Source organism: Numida meleagris, chromosome 4 (genome assembly GCF_002078875.1).
Source record: "Numida meleagris isolate 19003 breed g44 Domestic line chromosome 4, NumMel1.0, whole genome shotgun sequence".
NCBI lineage: Eukaryota > Metazoa > Chordata > Aves > Galliformes > Numididae > Numida > Numida meleagris.
This window is the reverse complement of record NC_034412.1, coordinates 10283212-10289951: the sequence shown is the minus strand read 5'-3', so window position 1 is coordinate 10289951 and position 6740 is coordinate 10283212. Positions and strand designations below refer to the sequence as shown.

The window sequence follows — 6740 nt, the reverse complement described above, 5'->3', positions numbered from 1 at the left end:
CACCGCTATGCTCACTAAATCATCATCGCGTCCACTAAACCATCATCCTTTGGATGGAGCCTGATCTGGAGATGCTTGGCCCCATCAGGGTGGTACCAGTGCTGTCCCATGTTCACTCAGCTGAGCCCTGTTATTAGGAGAAATCAAGCCAGAGTGAGGACAGTTGAAGCAGGACTCCCAACAGCTCATTGCCCTTGCTCTGGAGCTATCATCCTTCAGTGGAGATAAACCACCCTGGCAGATGCACCTGCTTGCAGTCAAAATAGCCAACATCTGCTGTGCAAATGCTTGAGTGGCATTTAACCCGGCTGTAAAAGGTACACAGCAATGACAATTGCAACATAGCCATAGGATTGTCAGTGCACTTTACAACCCATCTCACCCCCGGGATCTCTTAGGGGTTTGTTAATGTCTGGTGATGTTGCAGGCAATCAAAAAGAATTATGGGTTTAATTAAAAACCACCATAACCATTTAACCAGGCATTATGATGCTATCCAACCCGGAATTTGCACAGCATTTAAACACTCACTGTTTCAAATGAGAAAAATGGTGGGGAGTTGTTTTACATTTCAGGGTAAAGCAGCACGTCCAGTCCTCCAGCTCCTCCCCTTCCAGCACAAAGAATGGGCATCTCCTGCATGTAAGGGCAGCACCTCCCAGCAGAAGACCTTTGTATCTCTGTTGAGCACTTTGAGCTAAAGGTTTCCATGCAGGCTGTCTGCCTCAGGCATTTCTGTGTTTTAGGAAAGTTTCAGCTGTAAATCATCCTACTTTCTGTGGCTAAGATTTGGGATAGATATGTGGTTTTGAGCATTCTTGTCTCTGATTTGGTGAGAAAACAAAATGCTGCCCAAGCCTGGAGGTTTGGCAGGATGTGCTCACCTTGAGAGTGAAATTTACTGCTTTCTCCAGCTTCGGCTGAGTTACAGATGTGTGGAAACCTTCCTGTAGCACTTGCTCAGGAGGGTGGTGTTGCCTGTGGATGCTGAGGGCTCACTGATGCAGCTGACATTAGTAGAACTTGTGTCCTAGATCCGCTAAATATATTTTCCTTCTTTATGTAGCATTCTTATTTATGTCCTTTTATTTAGCAGCCATCCATATACCATCTTGTCCCAGTCACCTCTCGGAGCCCGGAATGGGGCTCTCCCACACAGCAACCACCTTTACACAACATTAAGCTTATTTTCAAAATATACGACTCTGAGGCTTTTGAATTGCTATGGGATGGACAAAAGTTGTCCTTCGTTTTGTCTAGCCAGCCTGGCAATAGGGAGCTTCTTTGCACTACAATGAAACCACTTGTTTGTGTCTTGTCTTTGGTACCTCAGGTTCTTACTTCCCTCAGGCTCATGTTAATCCTGTGGTTCTCTGAGTCCTCTCCCTCTTTCAGAAACCTGACCAGGATCAACCCTGATGCCTCTTCAGTTTTCTAGCATACTAGATGAATGTCAGCCTTATTCCTATAGTCTGCTTCTCTTCCTCCAGAGGAGGCCAGGCTGGGACCAAGGGGAAGAAGACAGGCAGATGCTGTGACTCTTCAACACCTGGAACTGGTGGAATGGGGGAGGGTTTCCCTCATTCATTTTTCATCATGAGCCCATGACTCCAGATTGTGAACGTTTCAGCCACCTTCTCTAGGTTTGAGTGAGTTCATATTAAGCTCACAGCAAGCCTGGGCTGAATTATAGGTTATTGTGGAAGCCATGCAAAACCCTATGGTTTTTGTCACAGATGCAGGCAATATCACACCAATTGGCTTCTATTAGAAACAGCATTTAGCACACATGTAGCACCTGTAATGCTCAAAGTGCTGCTCAAATAAGTCTTGGGGATGAGGAGGCTCTAGTGAGGTAGGAGGCTTGTGCTCTCTGATGCAGTTCAACCTCCTCCAGTATAGCCATGATCTTCCTCATCCCCGTGGAATCACAACACGTGTGGCCTGGAGAGCAGCAGCTCTCAGGTAAGAATTGCTCATTGGGTCAGTCCTATTGCAGTAGCTTTATTTGCTCTTAGTCTGGAAAAACTTTGTTTCTTTTGTGGTAGGCCCTATGGAAAGTATGCTAGACAGAGGATAGGTAACCAAGATGTTAGATCTCTTCATAAAAGTACTCCTGAAAAGATTTTGCTTTTACTGTTCAATGTCTCTAGTCTGTGCATTTAAATAACACCTAGTAGCCAGTCCTTATGTGTGCCTTCATCATAACACTGTTCTTGCCAGCTAGCAACTGTCTTATGACACTAGACCTGACTGCAGACACAGCAAAATGGGTACTGGTAAACCTGATGGATGCTGTGGACCGGACCCCATGATCTTTTCTTTCTGGATGAAGGCAGAGAAAAGAATTATGAAGATGTTTATAAAATAGAAGGGATAGAGGCATAGGTGTAGAGAAGGGCTGCCTATATTTGTGGGTGTATGCCAAGGCTGTTGCCCTTTCTTCTTTGAAGAAAGACAACAGCTTGCTTCCCAAGTCCAAGGATTTATCTGCTCTATGTGAGACTGCTGAATGCTACTGAAATGCCTCAGTCTCCGACTTTGCTGTGCAAAGTGCAGCAGAAATTTGTGGGCAAACGTGTCAAAAGACAAGGCTCACCTGGTTCTTGCTTGCCTTACTGTATGTTAGGGTCCTGATGTAAGTAGCATTCCTCAGTGCTGTCAAGACCGCTGACATGCAGAGCCCTGATCAAGCTTCTCTCATGGCAAGCCAGAGAAAAATCCCCTGACAGGGTATTCATTAGCCAAGCTCTGGCCGATGCAATATGAGCTGTTCTTGTTGGGTGGTTGGTGCAGAGGGAGAAAAGCTTCTCAGGCATGACTCACAAATTCCTGGTGGCAAATGTGCTGAGGTTTGTCTGAGATGAGGTCAACTTTCATGAAGGACAAATGCTGCAGATAGGGTTAGCTGTTGGCTTGGTCTCCATCCGTTGTGTGTAGGAAGAGGCACTAGCACCAGATTCAGCACAGACGTGCTGCCCTCTCCAAGGGCTGAGCAACCACAAGAAGCTGCCACTTCCTCCTTCACCACCTATCCCTACTGAATTAAAGTCTGGAAGTGAAAATACCTGCAGTTCCTTGGGATTTGGTCAGCGCTGACAGCCAACAGTGTGGCACGCTAATAGAGATGGAAGCAGACAGAAAAACAGGGAAATGCTGCAGGCAGCACTAGTGTCAGACTTGCTTTTATTTTAGCTTTCAAGGTGGTTTTTCAGATTTTGTTATGTTCGGTAGTTAAAAACCGCATTCATTTCTTCATTACAGCACATTGGACGTCCCTGTTCTTGTTTTGATTTCTAGGCATTTGTGAGTTTAATAAGATTTTGTGTTTGTTTAGGCAATTATTGCCCACCCAATTGAAAGATAATGGGACGCTGTAGCCTTGCCAAGTGTTTTTATACTTCAATAAAGCAGCGAGCAATTTACACAAGGCAATAAAACAGTACCCTGTATCCCCAGTGAAGAAACACAAAGCAGTGTTTGAAATGTCTAGCTTGGAAAATAAATCCACCCTTACTCAATGCACTCCATAAAATTAACTGGGCACAAAATCCCCCTTGCGCTTCCCTTTTCCCAGAAGTTTGGAAAATTAGCACAAGATGCTCTTGAAAGTCCTGTAACACATGGCTGTCTACGGAACAGCAGACTGACTACTTGTTAAGACTCCAAAGGAGTGTAGGTAAGATCGCATACTGTGTTATCACCGTTTTCTTTTCTCTTTGGGTCGTCTTGCTTTCAGAGAAACACTCTCCCGATCTGCTGGTGGTGCCCTTTTCAAACACCATCAAACTCAGCATTTCCAAGCATGTATTATTTCAAAAGCCTGTAGAAATTCATAACAGTACTAGCCCTGTTTGCACGAGGCACCCAAAACCACTATCCAGCTGTGGTATGGGCCCTTTTTTTCTTTTTCTTTTTTAGGGCTTCATCTCCTCCCAGCTGTTAACCCTTTGGGAATGCTACACACTCTGCTTGGAATTGCTGTGCTGACCTTTCCTTCAGAGCACCCTCTGGACTTCAGCAGCTGCAGCTCAGTTATCCTTCTGGCTGGTCACAACTGGGGCTGTTTAAAGAAATAAATACACAGTTCAACCAGCTGCAGAGCAAGATTGCACGGCAATCTTTCCTGACAAAGGATAAGGTCAGAACCTCCTTTAACAGAAACACACCCTGGCACAAGGATTAAAGCTTTCATATATCTCTTTCGCCATTAAAATCCCACTTCTCATGAGAAACCTCCCTCCTCCTTCCATAAAGCATCCAGCCCTCTGGAGCCACCCGGTTGTCAGTGGATGATGGATTAATGTAGCAAATGCTGCTGAAGCTTTTAGCTCTCCTTCTCTGGGCATCTACTTCAAACAGCGCCCTTGGCCTGGCACACTGAGAAAACTTCACTCCTAATCCCGGAGGCTTGGCCAGGGGGATGCCTGTGAGACCAGATCACTGTTCTCTACAGAAATTAGAGGGGTCAAAGATGTAACCACACTCTAATTTCTAACAGCTGAGATCTTTGATTCAGGGAGCAGATACAAAAGCAGCACTGTCTATAACTTACTCTTCCTTCACTAGAAGCTATGTTACAGAAACTATAAAATGAAGGAAAACAGAGCCCTTGCTACTGTATTCAGAGATCTTCTACCTCTAGCTACCCTCTTGAATCTCTCTTTGGACACGTCCCAGCAGTAATGCAGTCTAGGAGAGGGGGAAAAATACACTCTGGGCTCTATTTTTAGTGGCTGCGTGAGCCTGAGTTGTGCTCCACCCCTGCCCCCCATCCATTCTCAGCCAAAAAAGGCCCTGGAAAATCTCCTGAAGTTGTAGTGTATAGCTTACGCTATGCAGCCCTGGATGCTGGAGTGCTCTCCTTTGGTGTCTGGCTGTGTAAAGGGTTTGGCCCTGTGAGGTCTCAGGGAAGAGAGGCAGGACAGCTAGTCCTGCTGCACAGCACCCTGGGTGCTGGGAATCTGCTCCCTTGGAGAAATAGTCATTAATCCAGGGACATCGCAACTGGGAACAGAGGCAATTTCTCTTCTTGTTCTTCAGCGCTGTTTCTCTTCTGTAATTTCTCTAATTGTAGGAAACGTTTCAATGAGACAGGATATTTTCTCCTCTCTGCCTCATTATCACCATCTGGATTTGGTGCTCTTTCCATATGCTCCCCAGCTGATGTTGGTCACCCAATGCAGTGCCACCACCCACGTACCACGTGCATTCCTGGAACTACCAAGGGAAGGAGAGAGTGGCACAGGGAAGATAAAGGCCAGTTCTGATCTTGCAGATCAGAAACAAACTGAAGTCACTCTGCATCCTTACACCACTGCTCCATCATGCATCTGTCCCACATTTAAATACCCGACTTTTCTGTAATTGTCCCCAGACCATGCAGTTGGCTTTGGTACCTCATCTCCAGAATTACACCCATGTGAGCAGAGATCAGGACCCTGAGAGGTCTGTGGGTTACACGAAATGTTAGCAATTCAACTTGTGCTTCCTTTCCCAGGATAATTTCCTTTAAGACAGGGTTTTTCTGGGATGTCCTGGGTTGGTTATTCCCCCCTCACATCTGGGTGGGAAGCAGTGGGCCAGCAACCTGCCTGCTGAGCAGCTATAACAAAGTGAGTTTTATGTCTATAGCATTAGCAGAACATTTTAGGATTCTCTAGGATCAAAACTACTGCCATATAAATCTAGCACCTTGCAGTAAAAATGATTCTGCCAAATGCACTATGCATTTTATTTAGTTTTAACCAGACATGGGCCTATCCCTCTCCTTATTTTGGAGATGGGGAGGCTCAGGGGAGACCTTATCACTCTTTACAACTCCCTGAAAGGAGGTTGTGGCGTAGTGGGGGTCAGCCTCTGCTCCTGGATAACTGTGATAGGACGAGAGGTAATGGCTTTAAGTTGTGCCATAGAGGTTCAGATTGGATATTAGGAAATATTTCTTCTCAGAAAGGCTAGTGAGGCACTGGCAGAGGCTGCCCAGGGAGGTGGTGGAGTCACTGTCCTTAGAGGTGTTCAAGAACTGTGCAGATGTGGCACTGAGGGATGTGGATAGTGGGCATGGTTGGGATGGATTAATGGTTGGACTAGAAGATCTGAGTGGTCTTTTTCAACCCAGTATATCAGTGATCTGCCCCAAATCACCCTCATTAAGATTCTTCTGTTCCTTTTTGAGGCCATCGGGGAGCAGGTACAGAGTTACCCAGTCTTGTACCTAAGCACATGACATTTCTTCCAGCTTCTCTTGTGTTGTGGAGAATCAGCCAGCAGATGTTGAGTTATGCCTCTTGGTTGGATTAGTCAGAGCTGCATCAATGCACAAGAAGGATGGACTGTGAAAGGGAAGCCACAGGAAACTCGATCCTAGTGAAATAAATGAGCTCAATGTTGTTTATGGCCTCTCACAACACCCCCACACCCCCTTGCCTTCTCACAGAATCATTAAGATGAAAATGGGGAAGGTCTGGCCGCACGAGAGCTGCACGCGGGCCTCCCTCCCTGCCTGCGCCAAGGGCGGCTCGCTGGGCCTGGCCACGCTCCCAGATGGGCTTCTTCCAGCAAGCTCCTCTGCAGCACCCGCTGCCATGGCCAAATTCAAGCTTAATTTCCTCCACGGACTTCCACTACTTCTTGGGCTTCCCTCATAGCTCTCTTCCCTCCTCCAATGTTGTGTCTAGGATGTTGGGTTCCCGTTGCTCCCTTCTGTAGAGGTGCCATCCTCAGATGCCTCTTCCTCA

At 46.4% G+C, this 6740-nt stretch overlaps 1 long non-coding RNA gene across 1 annotated transcript; it reads left to right on the top strand.

Annotated features, from left to right (window-relative positions):
* LOC110398633 lies at positions 1829–4841 on the top strand. Its single transcript, XR_002438508.1, has 2 exons — positions 1829–1965; positions 3922–4841. It is a non-coding gene; the product is annotated as an uncharacterized LOC110398633 (long non-coding RNA).